General features: G+C 33.5%; 1 protein-coding gene and 1 long non-coding RNA gene across 5 annotated transcripts in view; one reads left to right on the top strand and one right to left on the bottom strand.

Moving 5' to 3' along the window:
• LOC726948 (suppressor of lurcher protein 1) overlaps positions 1-22292 on the top strand; it is a 388735-nt gene that overhangs the window by 151418 nt on the left and 215025 nt on the right. The window lies entirely within an intron of this gene.
• LOC113219270 overlaps positions 18585-22292 on the bottom strand; it is a 59370-nt gene continuing 55662 nt past the window's right edge. The window contains exon 3 of the long non-coding RNA XR_003306159.1: positions 18585-18750. This is a non-coding gene — a long non-coding RNA (uncharacterized LOC113219270). The remainder of the gene's footprint in view (positions 18751-22292) is intronic.

Genomic DNA, 22292 nt, shown 5'->3' with positions numbered 1-22292 from the left:
CCTAACAAAATACCTGGATAATTGCAGAAGCTTTGACTTCCCGCACAATCCAGTTCGTGTATCGAATATTCGATCGAACCGGAATTTCGTGGAAATACGTGGATAATAATAACTAGATTCTAGTGAATTCGCCAGACATGGAAGTAACTAGTACTCGTTCGATAAAGAAACGCGTATCGTTAATCACAGATTAATTAAAACTGATTGACAACAATATTTTTACACCTCTACAGATGTTGTACGATCGAATATTTTAATTTCACGATAAAATTTCTTGAAATTTCTTCTTTTTTTTAAATACGCGTGTTTTAAATCGTCTTATTTCCCAGATTTTTGAAGAGAATTTGTACGATCGAACATTTTAATTTTTCTCTTTTTTATCTTTTCTTTCTCATCGATAGTTAAATTCTGCGCGTGTCGATCGCCTTATTTCCATATTTTTCGCGTAGATCCATATATATATATTTGTATAGAGAGAACGATAACGTTACGACGCGCCATAAACTTTCGCTCGCCACTCCAATAATTTTAAGAGGAAATTAATTCTATTCGCGCTCGAAGATATGAACGGGGATCGTTTCTCGACGCTTTGAAGTTTCGTCGTATTATGCCCAACAATTTTAAACGCGATGCGAATCATCATCGACTCTTTTCCAACTTTCGCGCGATTATTCGTGCCATTTATTCCCTTCCTCTCCCTGTTTCTCTAACGCACGAACGAAACTTAGCCACCAGAACAAAGGACGGCCGACCAGCGTAATCAAGCTCGTTTCTCTCTTGGAGGGAAAAATATCATCACGGTGAGATTAATCGTCTCGAAATTAAAAAATCCTCCACGAGCGATACGATCCTCCTTTAAAATTAACCTTTCGATGCTCGCTTAAAAGGGAAGCATTAACTTTTCGTTATTCACGAATTGGGATAACGCGTTTCGAAACTCTCCTCCTCCTCCTCTCTTTACTATCCTTGACCACGCAGTATGAAATTTCATACTGAGCTAATGTTTCTCCTCTATTAATACAACTTCGTTAGCCATATTTATGATACGTTACTCATCCGAAATAATAAGAAAACGAGCTATGAAACTATTGGGTTGGCAACTAAGTAATTGCGGATTTTTTTCAGAAAATCAAAGACAATTTTTTCATGGAACTAAATAACTTTATTCTGTAATGCGTTGCCCATTTTGATCAATGACCTTTTGCCATCTTTCAGGCAGCATCATAATCCCACGTTCATAAAACTTGTGGTTTTTATTAGCAAAAAAGTGAATCAGGTACGATTTGATATCATCATCGTTATTGAAATTTTTACCATTCGAGGAGTTTTGTAAAGATCGAAACAAAAAGTAATCGGATGGTGCAAGGTCAGGACTATATGGTGGATGTGGCAAAACATCCCAACCAAGCTCCAATAATTTTTGCCCAGTGACCAAAGATGCGTGTAGCCTTGCATCGTCACGATGGAATACAACACCTTTTCGATTTGTCAATTCGGGCCGCTTTTCTTCAACCGCATTGTTTAATTTCGTTAGTTGTTCGATGTAGATGACAGAATTGATCGTTCGGTTGGGTGGTAAGAGTTCAAAATAGACAATTTCTTTGTAATTCCACCAAACTGATAACAAAATCTTCTTTCGATGAATACCAGCTTTTGATGTTGTTCGAGCTGGTTCACGTGGCCTGCTCCACCATCTTTTCCGCTTGATATTGTCGTAAACAACCCATTTTTCATCGCCAGTTATCGGTCGTTTTAAAAATGGATCATTTTCATTACGTTTCTTTAGCAAATCGCAGCTGTTAATGCGTTGCGTTAAATGCTTTTCTTTCAGTTCGCGAGGAACCCATGTATCGAGTTTTCGAACATAGCCAAGTTGTTTTAAGTGGTTTTTAATGCATGTATGCGATACATGAAGCTTCTCTGCAATCTCACGAGTTGTACTGTGACGATCCGAATCGATTATTGCTTTGATTAGGTCGTCATCAACTTCAACTGAAATCCGCAATTACTTAGTTGCCAACCCAATATTTTGGATCTATCACGGTCTCCATAAATCATCGAGGCCTCAAGTAGGATGAAAGTGCTTTCGAAAGTAGTTGTAGAACGACGAAATACTCTACGAAAAATCGATTATCATGTTCACAACCATAAATAAATAAATAAATAATAATAATAGGAGGAGGAAGGGGAAGGAAGAAAAATGGATCGATCCTCCCCGGATCGGTAACCGGTGATAATGTATTCCCTTCCTGGTAATGCATTCAAATTCACCCTAGGATTTGATCCCCTCCCCCTTTCACGCGTTCGAGGTGAGCTGTCTCGAGAACCGATCCACGTCCTCGTCGTCGTCGTGGCAGTCTGTCGTGAATTTCCAACAGCTAGTTCGAATAAAGTAGGCAGAAGGAAGGAGTTGGGGAGGAGGAGGAGGGGGCGCTTATTTTAAGCGTCTCATGCCCGACCAGGATCGTAAAGATCCAAAATAAATCCGGCCATTACGCCTTTCTCTCTCTCTCTCTCTTTCTCCCAATGAGTCCACTTACCATTCTTCAGATACCGCTTTTCTCACCTTCCACCCCTCTCCCTGTGACCACTCGTTCTCCCCATTATATTATCGCCGATTTATATCGTTATTTCCCAACCCCTTTTGGGTTCTGACCTCCCTCTTCCCCTTTGAAATATTCAAACAACTCCCTTTCCCTTCCTCTCTCTTTCATTTGTAGAAAAAGAAGAGAAGAAGTGCAGAAGGAACGATAGTAAAATTTCGGTAAAATTCCTTTCGAATTGAAGGAAGTCGTAATTCTCTGATCTTGCATCCTCGTCCAGACTTTACTTTTTTTGTACGCAGAGAATCTATTAAATTCTGCTTTTCTCGCGGTCGAACAGTCGGATCGAACTGTTCATCCTTTGCTCGAGTATTAATCCGATAACTTGATGGTAACTTCGTGTTCTCTCCTCGATCGATTTCACCTTCCTCGGGGGAACGACGACAAATTTTCCTCGTTAAATCGTGGGTGGAACGTATAAGGGGATCCTTGATCCTCGTTACGAAGAAGAGTTTATTTACGAAAGGATGAGAAGATCCAACGATCGTTTCTATTTGTTTGTGAAAATGAAAATTGAACCTTCTCTCTCTCTCTCTTTCTCTCTCTCCTTCCAAAATATTATAGGAAAATTAAACTTTTCGAGGTACCAATGGTTCAAATTTATCATTCTTCCCGAAATGGACGATAATTTACGAGGCTTTATTCTATTTCTTAGTTTGTACATTGCTGGTAAGTGAAGAGAAAAAAATCTGTTCCGTCGAAAGGATACTCGTTCCATGGAAGATTTTTCGAAAAGGTTTCGGTTCTCGTTTCGAATTCCTTCTCTCCACCGTTAGCCAATTCGTAAACGACTTTAGAATCGATGGATCTCACCGGTCTTTGTCGGCGGGCGTGCACCTTTGTCGGATTCCGGTCACGTGGCCGAGCCACGCGATCCTTTGACTTCTTACCACCGCGATTTTCTCTCTTTTCTTCCTCCTCGTATCGTGGCCAACTTCGCCATGTTTCACGGCTTCACCGGACGCGCCTAACATTTTTCTCCCGATCGGCGGTATGCAGGTTCCATCATCCAAATGGAACTCGTGAGCCGCTCCACGCTCGGCGAGCAGAATTTTAACACCCGTCTTCGATATCCCCGTTCCTTGTTCCGTGTTTTTCCTAATTTTCAGTTTCTCAGTTTCTGCCGTTAACGATTTTTTAATTCGCTTTTCTTTCTCTTTTTTGTTTTTTTCTCGTCGGTTGAAATTCCACGTACAACACTTTTTGAAAGGGATCGTTTTTGAAAAAATCGTATTATCGCTATTTTTCTTTTCCTTTCTTTTTTTTGGAAATATAAAAATAGAGAAGAATCACGTTTCACGAATGGAAAAAAAATTGATCCTTTATGCGGCGGATCGATCGCTGAAGAATTTTTAATAATCAATCGAGCGAGTGAGCTTTTCGAGCAAAATATAAAAGTTTTGAAAAGGTTTGTTTTATATTCGCGAATGAATTTCGGCAAATTTATTATTTTAATTTGATTGAAAAATGTTTCTGGCTAATTTGAACGAAGGGAAGGGAGGGAAATACGAAGAGGTATCGGTATTCCTCTTCGACTCGTATCAATAATTAATTTTTCACCTCCTTTCTTCCTTTCTTCCTTTCTTTCTTTCCGATTCTTATTCACAGTGTTCGCTGTTTTACACGTATAAAAATGAGGCTCTTGACTATGCTAAACCGCTTTTCCTACCGCCATTTATTTTCATTTCTTTGAGTAGTGGTAGTTAGCTCCCCCTCTTTTTCTCTCTCTCTCTCTTAACAATTACGCAAGAGTGACTGAACGAAGCATACTGAATATCTGGTTGGCTCTAGTTGTCATATTTCAATGCAGATTTTATAGAAAGTCAAATCTTCAAACAGGGAGGGGTGAGAGGAAAAAAAGGAGGAAATGAATAAAGCCGCGGTCACCACTACCACAAAATAATAATACAATGTCCCGAGCTTTCTCTTCTCGAATCGCCAGGCATTATTGGATTTTGCATTGTTCCCTTTTGCGAGTTGTATTATTTTTTTTTCTTTTCTTTTTTTTTTTTTTGAAAATTTCCCCATTGTCCGTGGAAAGAGGGTTAACCGAGAATAAAATACGGACGATTTACAGGAGAATAGCCAGAAAAAAGAAAAAAAAGTTTTCGAATATACCGACGGATACGAGATACTTGTAAATTGTAAAGATTATCGGTCACTTTTCGTCGATCGATAAAGCAGTTGAACGCCGTATCGATCGAACGTACGAGTAGTACGAAACGAAACTGCTTAATAATCGATGAAAGTGATACGAGTCTAAGATAGTCGCAACGAGGTGCCCAGTCCCAGGAAGGAGGTTAGCATAAATTGCAGATAATTACGAGGACACTTTGTATGCCGCGGGTGGTTTTCGCTTAAAATTGCGCGGTTTTCAAGTTTTGTCGGTGTGCACTGTGTACCGTCGTATACTGTATTCCGCGATGTCTCCGGCGGCTGTGCAACTTTGGGGGCCGCGCCACAATTATAAAATGGAAAGCTGAAAGTTTTCCACGGGTAGACAAAGGACCGTTGCCTCGGTCGGCGGCGTCTCGCCGCCGCTGAAAAAACACTCGCGCGCCAGCGGAGAAATTAATTTCGCCGCTTAACGCACGACTTTTATACGCTCTCGGCCGGGCTCTCGAGCTTAAATGGGCTCCGCGTAAGCCGGCTTCAGCGGGTAGAAGGGGGGGAGGGGGGAGAGGGCCGCATTTTATGGCCAACGGCCGTGAAAGCCGAAGGCCTGTTCGTCTCCTTTCTTCGTCGCCTTCGTCGCTTCGTCGCTCGCTCGTCTTTTTCTTTATTTTGCGCCGACCACGTTACACCTCGGGCGAACGTCTTCAAACGCGAAGTAGTAGAACCGTTGCGGGGAAAGTATGGCGGCACCTTCTCCTTTGCAAAATTCCCCCGTTTCTTTCTCTCTTTTTTTTTTTCTTGTTTCGAGTTTCAAGAAGGATTCTTCTCGAACGAAGAAGAGAAATTTTTCTTTCTCTTAGATTCGGAAGGATAGAAATTACATGGCTATTTTATGCGAGATACAATTATTATCGATAATTGAGAGTTATTTCTGGATTTATACTTACGTGTTGGTGTGGTTTTATCCGGAGGAGGATAATTCGATACAATGAGTTGTTTTTACATAAGTATTCTAGGTAAGTATGCCACGTTTATCATCTGGTATATCTCGCTCGTTTGTTGAGATGTTAAAAAATGTTTCGAAAGTTGAGTGATTCTTAAGAGGGTTGTACTTCGATGTTATTAATTTTTCCCTATGCGTAAAGGATTTATAGGATCGACGTTATTTTTTTCAACGAAATTATATAATTTTTAATACATAAATAAATGTATCGTGTAATTCTCTATAAAAAAAGTACTTACAAGTATCATTTATAGCGAAAAACTGTTAGTTTAGAAGATATTTAATTACAATAAATTATCTTCTAAATCAATAAGTTTTTGATATATATGGTTTAATACTTTTTTATAGAGAATGATAAGTTACATTCATTCGTGTGTTAAAAAATACATAATTCCGATTAAAAAAATAATATCGACTTTCATAACTTTTTTACGCGTTTATTTAGAAAGAAATTAATAATATTGAAATATAGTTTTTTGGAAACCATTCGATTTTTATTCCATGTATTTTTTAATATTACCAAAAATAAGTGAGATATTTCAAGTGATAACAGTGAGACATCCTATACGTAGTATTAAGTAAAATGTATAAAAAATGATTAATTCCTGATAATATGGCGGAAATAAAAGGTAAGTATAGGTAAGTATAGGTAAGTATAAATTTCTAAAAAATTTAACATTGTGTTTAATATAAAAATTTGGAAAATATACCTCTTGTCGGATTATATTCTCCTGTTACAAAGTCGAAAATTTGGCAAGTTCGAAATTTCGAGTTTGTATTAGGAGAACATAAATTAATAGGAGGTCGTTTCGAAAAATTTTTCCAAGAATTTCAACAGTTCTTGGAAATGACGTCAAATTCCTGGAATTTTTAAAATTCTTGGAAAAACGAGATTTTAGCTGAAATTTCGACTTTGTATTAGGAGAACATAAGTTGACAAGAGGTCGTTCGAGAAAGTTTTCTAAGAATTTTAGCAGTTCTTGGAAATGATATCAAATTCTTGGAATTTTTAAAATTCTTAGTAGATAAAAATTTTGGCTGAAATTTTGACTTTGTATTAGGAGAACATAAGTTGATAGGAGGTCGTTCGAAGAGTTTTTCCAAGAATTTTAGCAATTCTTGGAAATGACATCAAATTCCTGGAATTTTTAAAATTCTTGGAAAAACGAGATTTTGACTGAAATTTCGACTTTGTATTAGGAGAACATAATTTGATAGGAGGTCGTTCGAAGAATTTTTCCAAGAATTTTGGTAGTTCCTGGAAATGACGTCAAATTCCTGGAATTTTTTAAATTCTTGGAAAAACAAAATTTTGGCTGAAATTTCGATTTTGTATTAGGAGAACATAAGTTCATAGGAGATCGTTCGAAGAATTTTTCCAAGAATTTTGGTAGTTCCTGGAAATGACGTCAAATTCCTGGAATTTTTAAAATTCTTGGAAAAACGAAATTTTGGCTGAAATTTCGACTTTGTATTAGGAGAACATAAGTTCATAGGAGGTCGATCGAGAAATTTTTGTCGAAAATTCGATTTTGTATTAGGAGAACATAAGTTGATAGGAGGTCGATCGAGAAATTTTTAAATGTACGAAATTTTTGATCGAAAATTCGATTTTGTATTAGGAGAACATAAATTCATAGGAAGTCGATCGAGAAATTTTTGAACGAACAAAATTTTTGGCTGAAATTTCGACTTTGTATTAGGAGAATATAAGTTCATAGGAGGTCATTCGAGGTCGAAGAATTTTTCCAAGAATTTCAACAATTCTTGGAAATGACGTCAAATTCCTGGAATTTTTAAAATTTTTGGAAATTTTGGCTGAAATTTCAACTTTGTATTAGGAGAACATAAATTTATAGGAGGTCGATCGAGAAATTTTTGATGAACGAAATTTTTGGCCGAAAATTCGATTTTGTATTAGGAGAACATAAGTTGATAGGAGGTCCATCGAGAAATTTTTGAACGAACGAAATTTTTGGCCGAAATTTCGACTTTGTATTAGGAGAACATAAGTTGATAAGAAGTCGTTCGAAGAATTTTTCCAAGAATTTCAGCAATTCTTGGAAATGACGTCAAATTCCTGGAATTTTTAAAATTCTTGGAAAAACGAAATTTTGACGAATTGTATTAGGAGAATATAATTGGACAAGAGGTGGCGCGTGAATTTTTGTTAATATTTCGCAAAAGAAAAATTTATGTAAAATTTTGTATACTTACCTTAAATACTTACCTAAAATACTTACCTGCTGCTGCTTTTCTTGTTTTTTAATTGTTTTTTTCAACAGTTTTCTTAATTCTAGAGTTACTTACCTTTCGTATACTTACCTGAGCTGCTACAGCAATACATTTTTTGATTCTACAGGGTACGTAAATATACCGGGTGTCTCACGTAATCTCTACATCTGCAAATATCTCGTTTATTTTTCGTAATATTGAAAAATATTTCGAATAAAAGTTGAATGGTTTCAAGCGGACTGTATTCTGATTTAATTCATTTTCCCCTAGCGTTAACGCATAAAGGATTCGTGGAGGTCAACTTTGTCGCTTTAAAAGAGATTACGTATTTTTTAACGCATGAAGATGGAATTGTATAATATATTCATCTATTCACATGCATCAAAAAATATATGATTCTTTTTAAAAGGAATAAAATTCATCTTCACATTACCTCTTCACGCAACCGTCTAAGAAAAAAAGTAATTATACCGTATTATGCCCCTCTTGAAACCATTCAACTTTTGTTCGAAACAATTTTTAATATCTCCACAAACAAGCGAGATGTACAGATAATAAAGTTACCTGGTGGCATAACCTGGTACATTCGTACGACGTAGATTTCCACATCGAGATAGCCGTTCCTCGAAGAGAGATGAAAGAAGAATAAACGCAATAGAATTGGCGGAGTTGGAGGAAATTGTTGATACTCACCATAGTGGGTTATTGTAAATTTGACGTTCAGTTTAATCCTGCAATCCTGCGCAACGGATGTTCATTCACGTTGATTAGCATCGCGATTCCTGGCTTCGTCTCGTGACATTTGAAAATTGCACGACCGGTACAAACTTTCTTTTTCATTACTTATTACTCGCGTTCAATTACGCGAGATATTCCATTTCTCCCTGAAATTTCCTGAAATAAAGTGCTTCCTGGCTCGAAACAAATTTTTTTCATAATTTTTAAATAGAAAAAAAAACGAGCTTTCCCCCTCCTCCCTCCCTTTCTCTTGTTATAAAGATTGCTGCAAAAGTTAATTTAGAAATTTTTGGTCCATTCACTTTTTATTATATATATATATATATATACTTTAAACGAAAAGTATGCAGTTGACGTTAGACAAATAGTTTTTCAATTTTCCAACGAAAATTTTCGTGATCCTTTAATTTCACTGCCACATACATATGCCTTAATTTCTCCCCGTTATACTGTATGTCGACGAGGTACATGGAGGGGGGATTGAATAAAAAAGGAAATCATAACGTTCGAACGAGAATTTAAATTGAAAGGAAAGGAGAAAAAGAAGGGGGATATTTTATAAATTTGAAAAAAACGTTGTATATAAATATACAAATATACAACGTCCCGCGAAAAGGAAGGGGAAGGAAAAATTTGTTACGTTTCATTGATTAATTAAATTTCATAATATAAAATTTTACGCTTTATTCAGGATGAAAAAGAGAAGCGCGAAAAATTCGCGCTTAAAATTGCATCGGTTTCGTTAAGTAAAACTAATTTAGAATCCTTTTGAATACAATATGTATATAAAATCGTTTCACGCGTTTTGAAATTTCGCGAATAAAAGCTCGCGAATTTTCTAAACAAGCTACGGAAAAAAAAATTTTTGAAACGAAGTTCCCTCGAACAATAATACATTACAACGATACGCTATAAACCGAAACGAGCTGTCCTTTTCTCTAACTTCCTTTCACTATTTCACCTACTAAATAAATCAACAAAGAAAAAGAATTTTGGTCGCACAATGCATCAAAAGGTGCATTAGTCGCCCCGACAGAGCTCTATACACGCGGAAAACTCATGAAATATGTACACGATTTATGACAGGCACACGATATATATATATATATATATATATAAGTAAGCCAGTCCTTGAAAGGTTGCGGCACGGGCAATTTTCTCTTGACCCGTGATCACTTTTCCTATAAACCCGCGTTGAAATAAAAACGGATGAATGGACGAGGGAGGGCGACGGATGAAACAGCCGTCGCGATAACAAGGGCGATTGTCGCGGAAGAAGGAGAAAGTGGAAAGTGGAAAGAAAAGAATACAATACGGGGAGGAGGGGGGTGGAGATGGTCACGAAAGAAGAAGCGGAGGGAAAATTGTCTGCAACTTATATAACAATCGTCGGAAGCGTCGGATATCTCCATGACGATGCTTCGTAGAATATATAACCAGAAAGGTTTCCAGCGAGTTGCAATTTCCTTCTACTTCGACCCCCCCCTCCTCTTCCTGCTTGCCCTTTAAAATGAGATCCGGTGGACGAGGAGGAGAGGAAAATTAGAGAGAGATAAATAGAGGGAGGGATATATGTTTGTACTCGTGGTGGAATGATGTAAAGAAAATTCTCAATGAAAATGTTAATTTAAAATTGAATTCATCGTGGAGAATAAAAACTCGAGGCTTCCAGTTGGCAAGGCTGTTTAAAATATTTTCAGGCCGCGTGTCAATGAACAATGAATACTTACAACAAACTTCTATTGATTGGCAACTAAGTAATTGCGGATTTTTTTTAGAAAATCAAAGACAATTTTTTCATGGAACTAAATAACTTTACTCTGTAATGTGTTGTCCATTTTGATCAATCACCTTTTGCCATCTTTCAGGCAGCATCATAATCCCACGTTCATAAAACTTGTGGTTTTTATTAGCAAAAAAGTGAATCAGGTACGATTTGATATCATCATCGTTATTGAAATTTTTACCATTCGAGGAGTTTTGTAAAGATCGAAACAAAAAGTAATTGGATGGTGCAAGATTAGGACTATATGGTGGATGTGGCAAAACATCCCAGCCAAGCTCCAATAATTTTTGCCGAGTGACCAAAGATGCGCGTGGCCTTGCATCGTCGCGATGGAATACAACACCTTTTCGATTTGTCAATTCGGGCCGCTTTTCTTCAACCGCATTGTTTAATTTCGTTAGTTGTTCGATGTAGACAACAGAATTGATCGTTCGGTTGGGTGGTAAGAGTTCAAAATAGACAATTCCTTCGTAATCCCACCAAACTGATAACAAAACCTTCTTTCGACGAATACCAGCTTTTGATGTTGTTCGAGCTGGTTCACGTGGCCTGCTCCACCATCTTTTCCGCTCGATATTGTTGTAAACAACCCATTTTTCATCGCCAGTTATCGGTCGTTTTAAAAATGGATCATTTTCATTACGTTTCTTTAGCAAATCGCAGCTGTTAATGCGTTGCGTTAAATGCTTTTCTTTCAATTCGTGAGGAACCCATGTATCGAGTTTTCGAACATAGCCAAGTTGTTTTAAGTGGTTTTCGATGCATGTATGCGATACATGAAACTTCTCTGCAATCTCACGAGTTGTACTGTGACGATCCGAATCGATTATTGCTTCGATTAGGTCATCAACTTCAACTGGACGACCAGAGCATTTTTCGTCTTTGAGTGAAAAATCACCAGAAATTTGTCAAACGAATTTTGACACTGTCGTTATTTTAAGGCTTCGTCGCCATAAACAGCGCATAACTTTTTGCGAGCTTGCGATGCGTTTTTCCCTTTGCGAAAATAAAAAAGCAAAATACGACGATAATGTTCCTTTTGATTTTTCATTTTTCAACGAATGCCAAACGAAAACTACGCAAAAAACTTTTTTTACTGATTGACAGCTGAATTGTCAACTATCAAAATGTGTTTTTAATTACATTTGGACTACGCCAGCAAACCTAAAAATTCAATTGAAGCCATCTATGAGTAAAATCCGCAATTACTTAGTTGCCAATATATCTTTCTGGTCGAGCGAGGATTGCGTAATTAAATTATCGTTTGAGCAAGAAAAGGAGAACGAGAATTTCCACAATCGCAATAACTTTCGTGATATTAATAAAATTATATTATGGAAGGTTCTCCCGATGAAGTCGCGTGTCCTCTTCTTTGAATTCGAAAAGGAGTGGAGGGAAAAATTGCCACGCTTTTTCTTCTCCCCTTGGAAAAGAAGAGGAAGGAAAGGAAGGGGTGGGAAAAAAAAATCCTCGTCACTCTTTCGCTCGCGAAAGAAATCTGGGTCAAGTGGAAACGTTTGCTTTTATTCCCAATAATGGAGAAAGGAGGTTGTAAACTCTTTTCGCCTGTAGACGTTGACAAAGCTGGAAGGAAGCGATGTTATCCTTTCCTTTTTTCGATTATCGTTCGTGGATTATCGTTCGAGCGAATTGCGAGAATTTGTTTATTGACACGTAATTGAGAGGGCAAACTTTCCTCGATTCACCCCTTTGAAATCGAAGCTCGATCAATCGATGAGAAAGAGGGTATCGAAGAAGAATCAAAGAAGACGAGAGAGAGATTAATTAGAGAGTGATCGCTTCATTACGAACGAATTTGCTAATTTTATCATAGAGGGAAAAAATTATTATATCATCCCTCGAAAATAGATTAATGAAGCTTTATCATTTAAAACGATAAAAATATCTAAATCAGGGAGAATCGGAGAGATTTCCGCTCGTTTGTAAAACTCGATTTCATCCTGGACCTGTGCTTAAGCAAATAAAGAAACTCTCGTTTTTAAACAGCTTGTCTTTCACCCCTGTGCGTAACAAATGGAATCCTCTTAAGTATATGTTCTTCCTTCCCAAAGTGGAAACCAACCAGCTATTTATCTTTCGAAAGTAATTTTCGTATCTTTGAATACAAGTTCCTCGCTTATCAGAGGGAACGTATTTAATGGGACATTGGTGCGACGAGTTTGAAACGTCCTTCCTATTATATTTCGAGGAGAGAGAAAAAAAAGAAAAGTAATTTTTTATTTCTGACTAATTATTTCTAAAGAGTTAGAATGATAAACGAACGCGTCGAGAAGAGAGAACTCGTCTCAAATCGTTGATTCAATTGAGCGCGAGTAATCGGCTTACACGGCGATACGCGTAATGAGATTTACAAGCACGCGAAAATTTGGAATTACACCTCGAACAAGATTAAATTCAACGTACGAATTTCGAGTAGTAGAGTAGAGTGTAATACAATTTTCACAGTTTTATAAACTTTGAATCTTTTAAAATTACAACGTGACGCGAATCATGAGACGCGAGTTCAAATTTAATGATAGTTACGCTGCCACGCACATTGCGCGTGAAACGTGGACGGATGTATCCGGTTACGTTCGAAATGTAGGAAATATGTTGCGGAGTAAAGCGACGCGACGGTGCTGCGCAAAGTGGATGAGGGGGAAACTTCGAGAATGTTTCCTTGACCTAATAACCTTCGAGTCAACTTCGTATCACGTTTCATTTACTTGGAAGATACAGCATTGCATTCAAGCAAGAGTATTCCCGGTTTAATGTGAATCGTGTCTCGAGATCATAACTGTTGCTCACTTTTTTATGCGCCCCTTGGATGGCTCGTCGTATCCGTTCGTATCCGAGAACAGTGCGCTCTCTCGTGGTAATAAATTATGTAAAAGATGCGTTATCTTTCGTAACGAAAAATTACAAGAATTCGTTTTATTTTACAAATTCTTTTACTGACGAAAAGAAATATAGATATATAGATTTCTCTCTTTTTTTTTTTTTTTAAGATTTGGGAAGGAAAGAGAATTCAATTGTGAGAAAAATAGAGGAAATAGGATAACGAAAAATTATAAGAATTCATTTTATTTTTAGTTTACAAATTCTTTTACTGACGAAAAGAAATATAGATATATAGATTTTCCTTCTTTTTTTTTTTTTAAGATTTGAGAAGGAAAGAAAATTAAGTTGTGAGAAGGATAGAGCGATAGGATAACGAAAACTTACAAGAATTCGTTTTATTTTTAGTTTACAAATTCTTTTTACTGAAAAGAAATATAGATAGATAAAGATTTCTCTTCTTCTTTTTTTTTTTAAGATTTGAGAAGGAAAGAGAATTCAATTGCGAGAAGGATAGAGCGATAGGATAACGAAAAATTACAAGAATTTGTTTTATTTTTAGTTTACAAATTCTTTTTACTGAAAAGAAATATAGATATATAGATTTCTCTTTTTTTTTTTTTTTTAAGATTTGGAAAGGAAAGAGAATTAAATTGTGAATAGAACGATAGGATAACGAAAAATTACAAGAATTCGTTTTATTTTTAGTTTACAAATTTGTTTATTGACGAAAAGAAATTAAATCGTACAAAAGAAACATAGATGTAGATTTCGAGAGATGATTTTCTCTTCTTTGATGAAAGTTTTTCTTTTTTTTTTTTTTAAGATTTGGAAAGGAAAGAGAATTAAGTTGTGAGAAGGATAGAGCGATAGAATAACGAAAAATTACAAGAATTCGTTTTATTTTTAGTTTACAAATTCTTTTTACTGAAAAGAAATATAGATATATAGATTTTTCTTCTTTTTTTTTTTTTTTTTAAGATTTGGGAAGGAAAAAAGAATTAAATTGTGAGAAAAATAGAGGAAATAGGATAACAATAGGATAACGAAAAATTATAAGAATTCGTTTTATTTTTAGTTTACAAATTCTTTTTACTGAAAAGAAATATAGATAAAGATTTCTCTTCTTCTTTTTTTTTTTTTAAGATTTGAGAAGGAAAGAGAATTACGTTGTGAGAAGGATAGAGTGATAGGATAACGAAAAATTACAAGAATTCGTCTTAGTTTACAAATTTTTTTACTGATCAAAAGAAATATAGATATATAGATAAAGATTTCTTTTTTTTTTTTTTTAAGATTTAGGAAAAAGAATTAGATTGTGAGGAGGATAAACAGGATAAAAATTACAAGAATTCATTTTATTTTTGGTTTACAAATTTTTTTACTGATCAAAAGAAACATAGATATATAGATAAAGATTTCTTTTTTTTTTTTTTAGATTGTGAGAAGGATAAACAGAATAACAAAAAATTACAAGAATTCATTTTATTTTTAGTTTACAAATTTTTTTATTGATCAAAATAAATATAGATAATAATATAGAGAAATAAAGATTTCTCTTTTTTGATGGAAGTTTTTTTTTTTAAGATTTGAAAAAGAAAGAGAATTAAGTTGTGAGAAGGATAAATAGGATAACGAAAAATTACAAAAATTCGTTTTAATTTTTAGTTTACAAATTTTCTTACTAACGAAAAAAAATTAAATCATACAAAAGAAATGTAGATATATAGATAAAGATTTCTTTTCTTCTTTTTTTTTTTTAAGATTTGGAAAAGAAAGAGAATTTGATTGTGAGAAGGATAGAGAGCGGTAGGATAAACAGGATAACGCGACACGATGAAGGCGAAACGATCTAACGAGGAGGACAAAGGTAATTTATAATGGTGGACGGTGAAGAAAGGGCAGTATTGTCGACGGAAGACAAGTGATGCAACTGTTTATACAGCGGAGGGTTTCAAAGCGTTTTCAACGTAATAGCATTGACCACACGCCATTCAAATGCGTGAAAGAACCGAAGTACGGGGGCACAATGGGCCCTAACTAACAGTGTACAGGACGTTTCGTGACGTTTATTGTCGCACTTGATAATAAGAGTATACACATCTATTTTGCGTTAATTGGCATCGGCGAATGAAATTACCATCCAGTAGAGAGTAAAATCTGTGGATGGAGACGCGTATATTTCCCTTTTTTTTTCGTAATTTTCAATGTTATTAAAATTTTAATCAAATACATTAAAGGAAGATTCTCAAGTTAAAAGCGGTAAGTAAAATGAAATGAAATTTCTCACAAAGCTTTAAAATGAAAAAAAAAAAAGAAAAGAAAAGAAAAGAGCGAAATAAAAAGCTTAATCAAAGCTGCGTGGTGGTCGTCTCTCTTCTCAAAAAGAAATTTCACACGTGAAATTGTATATAAGATAAAATCGAACGATGATGTCGAACGACGAGAGAAAGAAATCGAGAATATATTTCTGGCATTTCTTTTCGTAATTTTGCCGGCTTCGTAATTTTTTCACAAAGGCTTTAAAGGAGGAGGAGGGATTTGCTCGATCGATTAGATGGACGACATTCGAACTGACGTTCGTTGCATATATCGGGGAAAAGATTTTCAGTTGAGCAATCGGGTAAATTTAATTTCGAGATCTTCAGCGAGGTCAGTTCGGTTTCAGAGTAAAAGTAATTTCTCCCCGCATCCAGCTCGGCTATGAAGCACTTTCGTGCCGCTTCCGGCGGTGCAATTTCCGTTAGGTTAACGTGGATCCTTTTTTCTTTCTTCCTCTTTTTTTTTTCTTTCTTTTTTTTTATGAAACTTTCTTGATAAACACGGGATCATTTCTTTTGAATTAATTAACGTCAGCGGTGATTTCTCGTTGAGATTCGAGTGTCGAACAATTGCGACGATATTGCCAATTAAATATCGTCGAGTATTTTTCATTCGTTGTTGAATTCAAAATATTAGCCAAATAAAATGGGATACTTGAATGTTTTCCGAATTAAATTTACGAAATAGATTTTTAATTACCAAGTTACCAATTATTTTAAACTATATATAATTACATAATAGTATTAGAAAAACTTTAATTTTCAATTTTTAAATTTACAATTTAACCCTTTATTTAAGATTTAACACTAAAATAATAATTTAGTTTAAACTTAAATTAAAAAAAAAACTAATCAAAATCTTAAATTTTGATTACAATCTATGATTAAATTCAAAAGATTTTAAATTAATTAAAATTTCTATTAATCTTCAAAATTAAAAATAAAAAGTAATTTTTAAATCTTAATTATTAAAGTGATTTATATCAACCAATCATAAAAATATTGGAATCTTGTATATTATTATAGCTTTATGGTCTGGAATACTTGGTTCATCAATAAGACTAATTATTCGTATAGAATTAAGATCATGAATTAATAATGATCAGATTTACAATACATTTACAAAATTGTAACTAGACACGCATTTCTAGTAATTTTTTTCATAGTTATACCATTTTTAATCGGAGGATTTTGGAAATTGACTAATTCCTTTAATATTAAGTTCTCCAGATATAGTATTTCCACGAATAAATAATATTAGATTTTGAACCTTCTTCATTAATTATACTTTTATTAAGAAATTTATTTTATCCAAGACTACAGGAACGGGATGAACTGTATATCCACCATTATCAGCGTATTTACATCATTCATCCCCTTTTGCAATTTTTTCTCTTCATATATCAGGAATCTCGCCAAGTTACGCCTCTCGCAGAAATCCATTGTTTCAGATGACAATCTTGGAAACAGCTGATAAATTGTTCCGAACCGAGTAAATTTTCATATATATCGTGGATGAATTTTATGTTTTCTTGACGTAGAGCTGATTTTTCGTTGAAAATACGTTGGTAATAAAATTTGTTAATCCATGTTTCACTTAAGGATGATACACCTGGTCGAGTATAATTTATTCAGTTGAAATTTACGATGAAACTACGATGCTGGGAACAACACGCATTGTACGAGGATTTATCGCAAGGACATTCGAGCGAAACTTTATAAATGGACAATTTTTCTACCGTTCCACGATCTGTCATTGTTATTACTTCGAAAAGAAGGCTCATGTTGTAGGCACAATCGGAATCTGAAGAAACTTCTTACGCCGCAAGAAATAGTGTATCAAAAGTTGGACGAGAAAAAAATTGATTTTGTTGTATTAGATTAAGAGAATACTCGAGAAGATGTTCCAAATGTAATCGTGTTGATTCAATTCTTCAATGAATGAAAAAAAAAAAGGAATATTAATCTTTAAAATTCTTGTCTAACAATAAAGAATATTGCATATAAAATTAGTAAACGAAGTAAATGAGATAAGTATGCGGATAATTAATAAGAATATATGATAATTTAACGTATTTTTGTTATAGATTGTTATTAACTGGATATATCGAATTCTACGTAATATCGTAAGAGACTATGTACTTTCTGGTGCTTTACCACCAGAGTGCACTGTTGCATTTGTAATCAAGAACGTGTATTTACAGAGGATTATTTCTAGTATCTAGTGTAAGACGTACAATTACAATATTATTTTTAATTATTTTAATCACTTTTTATTATGAATATAATAAATTGGAAATAAGATGGGAGTTGAATAATGAAAATTCCTACAATATTATACGTTTTGTACATTATTGTATAAAAATGTGATATGTAATTATATAATATATCTTAATATATTTCTTCTTATGTGGCATAATTTTAAAGTTTTTCTGTTTAGATTTCTTTATCTTTTTGTCTTATATTTTAATTCTTTTTGTTTTTTTTTTCCTAATGAAATAATTTAAAGTTTTTTCTTCCATTATCTTTCTTTTATAGCCTTTTTACTCAAACAATTTGAAATAGTTGAGAAATATATTTAAATAATTCTTTATATTTCTTCCAATACCAGATCACTGAGATCAAATGTAACATTTGTTTTATATGTATATATATTTTATAAATAAAAGTATCTGAATTAAGAAAGTTGAAAAGATATTTTTACTTTCATCGTTCTTTCAAAATTTCCTTCTTTGATCCTTCTTTGAACATTTCAACAATAAATTCTACTACATATATTATTAAAAATTGTACTCTATTGCAATCAAAGTACATACTTGTAAATAATTACAGCATTTTCTTTTTATTTCTATAATAATAAAAAGAAAAAAACTAGTTTCACCTGTTGTTTCATTGCTACTTACATGATAAACTTATATGATAATTCATAAAATCATCCTCCATACTTTACCACCAGTAATAGCCTTGTCACTTGCATCTATGATGGAAAGGATAATGTATAGACGATGAAATATCGATTCAAGTTAATCCATTTGAGGATAAAACTCGTGCGAGAGTATCTTAAGTGGACGCTGCATTGAAGATGACCATCAAAGAACGTCGCTTAATTGCCTGAAAGTGAACAGAATATACTTCTTTAATAATCCACCCATCAGCCAGATACTCTGAAAATACAGATACTTTTTTCAAAAAATAATCGAATAAGAATATAATGTGATTAAAAATACATTGTTCGACTATTAATATCAATACAATATATTAATACAAATATAATAATACATAAATACATATTATTATAAATATAAATACATTGAGGAAAGTTGGATCAAATCGAGTATCCTCTCAAGATGATATAGAAACCTCGAATTAGATTCTGTTTCCACAACAGTCGATGACCAGCATCAAATCCGGATACCAAGCATGCTACTTTTTCTTTGAGAGAGAGAGAGTATGGAAAATTTTTCGATGAAAGAGTATCGTGATTTCATCCCTGATTTCGATCTATATTTGGAGAATCCATTACGATACTCGTTGCTTTTACACAGTATTTCATCGTTCCCCTAATGTTTCATCGGAATGTAAATATTTAATGCCTATTAAACGTAATTGGGAATCGATGAGACGCTTCCAAATAATTATACACTGCTCGTGTGTGTATATGTGTGTGTGTATGCTCTGTTACATCGTATATTTCGAAAGATGTATTTTTCACCGAGATGCAATTTATTCGAGAAGAATTTGTACTCGAGAATAAAATTTCTAAATTTATCCATCCGTTGAATCATTAATCAACCTGATTTTTATATTTGTGAAAATTTAATATTACAGAATTAAAATTTGGATGGAAAATATGGATGGAAATTATCAGAGGAAGAAGGCCTCAGAAGCTGCGTGGTCCGAGGAAGGGCTACGATCGAGCAAGTTGTAGAGGGGAAAAAATGGGTTGTAGAAGAGCATCCGACGCTTATTATGCTCCACAATTCACGCTAGAAAATGGAGAAACCTCGGATCTATCTTGTGCAGAGGCTGCTCGTTACGAGACAATTTTTTCATGGATGCTCGAGGAAAAGGAGAATTCTCGAGTTTGAGGGAAAGATTGGACAAGACAAGGATTTCGTTACGAAAAAGGAACAGTCGTTTGCGTTTAACTTTGTGGAAAATTTTCTATTCCAATCCGAATTGTAGGAACGTTCACCTGAAAATATTTGCAATATCGATGAAACGAGCGTGGCCAACGAATTATTTACCCCGAGTTTCGTTCTGGATCCTGGAAGGAATAAAACAGGTTTCTTCCAAGAAAGAAGAAGCTTTTATTGTTACCGTTGTACGTATTTTAGACAAATAAATTTATGAGCGCCTCATCCGTTCGTTTGCCTCGAGATATTCGGAAGGACAGTTTCGTTCGGTTTGAAAAAAAACATTTGTCGAGTTTTCCAATCCTCTCGGCCGAGAAACCGAAATTTTTGCTGTTCCACGCTAAAAGTTTAGGATTCATCAATCTTTGTTGCAACCACTTCAGTTGCAAGCTACTCGCAGCAGATTCAAAATTGATAATTGGCTGATAATCTTGGACGATCTGACTGTTTATGAGAAAATTATACAAAAGGGTTGCTTGCTGTCAAGAAAGCTGCTACGCAAGGGTTTAAGGAGAGGCAAGAAATGTTTCGAATGAATGTTCACAAGAAATTGAAAGAAAGTATAAACATGTCAACGTTGATCATGGTTATTAAATATTATATTTGTATCCTGAACAAAAGAAGGGAGAGAAGACTCGGTAGAAGAAAGTACAAACAAAAAAGAAAGTTTTTAAATCGATGAAGCTGCAACTTTACATCTTTTGCAATGTGTGGAGCAAAGACAAAGAAAATTGCAATCTTTTTTAAGTAAATTAAAATAGATCAATTGTCTAGTTTTAAGTAAGAGAAAAAATTTTAATGCTGTTGTATTTTCTTTTTATCCTGCACGATCCTTTGAGCAAATCTCGAGAATTTTAATTTTCTTTGATAAGATAATAAGAAAATCTTATTGATTTTCAGTCGTATTTTACCTTAATCTCTTAAAAAACATTTTTGCAGAGAAATTTTATAAATTTTCTCGTTGAAACGAATTTACAAGGTAATACGCAATACACAATGGTTAAACGAAGGATTAATTGTATCGATAAGTTACTCAAGCCAAAGATCCACCATCGCGCGTAAAACAACGGGATTAACACGTTCACTGGCAAACACCTCTTATTTTTCCTGGAAACAGGATAAAACTTATTCCATTTTTTTTTTCTTTCTCGTAGCTTAATAAAATAAGATTATTTAGCCCCAGTTTATAAGGATTGTATTTATTTAACCTGTAAGAAGAAAGAAAGTCTCGTCTCCTTTACACCTTTGGATTTTAATCAGTAATCTCGCGTTATTACTACAGCGTTAATTTACTCCTTTCTTTCTTCGAAAAAAAATTCATCCCCTACTCACTTTCTCCCTTATTTCATGTTAATTTTTAAATGTAACGCAAAATTATATAATATAATTATAATTATAATTTAATTATACATTATATATAATATATAATATAATTATATAATTATAATTTAATTATATATTATATATAATATATATAATATAATTAAAAACCTGTAAGAAGAAAGAAAGTCTCGTCTCCTTTACACCTTTGGATTTTAATTAGTAATCTTGCGATTACTACAGCGTTAATTTACTCCTTTCTTTCTTCGAAAAAAAATTCATCCCCTACTCACTTTCTCCCTTATTTCATGTTAATTTTTAAATGTAACGCAAAATTATATAATATAATTATAATTATAATTTAATTATACATTATATATAATATATAATATAATTATATAATTATAATTTAATTATATATTATATATAATATATATAATATAATTAAAAACCTGTAAGAAGAAAGAAAGTCTCGTCTCCTTTACACCTTTGGATTTTAATTAGTAATCTCGCGATTACTACAGCGTTAATTTACTCCTTTCTTTCTTCGAAAAAAAATTCATCCCCTACTCACTTTCTCCCTTATTTCATGTTAATTTTTAAATGTAACGCAAAATTATATAATATAATTATATATAATATATAATATAATTATAATTATAATTTAATTATACATTATATATAATATATAATATAATTATATAATTATAATTTAATTATATATTATATATAATATATATAATATAATTATATAATTATATATAATTTATAATTATATATAATATATAATATAATTATAATTATAATTTAATTATACATTATATATAATATATAATTAAATTATAATTTTAATTATATATTATATATAATATATATATAATATAATTATATAATTATATATAATATATAATATAATTATAATTATAATTTAATTATACATTATATATAATATATATAATATAGTTATATAATTATATATAATTTTTAAAAATTAAAATAAAAATTAAAATCGAAAGAGAACGCGCATGCTTCCCATCTTTTTCACAATATTCCTATATATAATTTCTGGAGGATGCGGCGGCGAAAGTTTGACGTTTCACGTGGAGAATAATCGCGAAAGCGGTTATGGGTAGAGACGGTATGAAAAATGCGAGTGGGGGAGGGGGGACGAGAAATCTTGGGCCGAGCGCGACAGGG

The sequence above is a fragment of the Apis mellifera genome, linkage group LG15 (assembly GCF_003254395.2).
Source record: "Apis mellifera strain DH4 linkage group LG15, Amel_HAv3.1, whole genome shotgun sequence".
In the NCBI taxonomy this organism is placed as follows: Eukaryota; Metazoa; Arthropoda; class Insecta; order Hymenoptera; family Apidae; genus Apis; species Apis mellifera.
The sequence above is the reverse complement of the archived record's forward strand: the minus strand, read 5'-3'. Positions and strand labels throughout refer to the sequence as shown.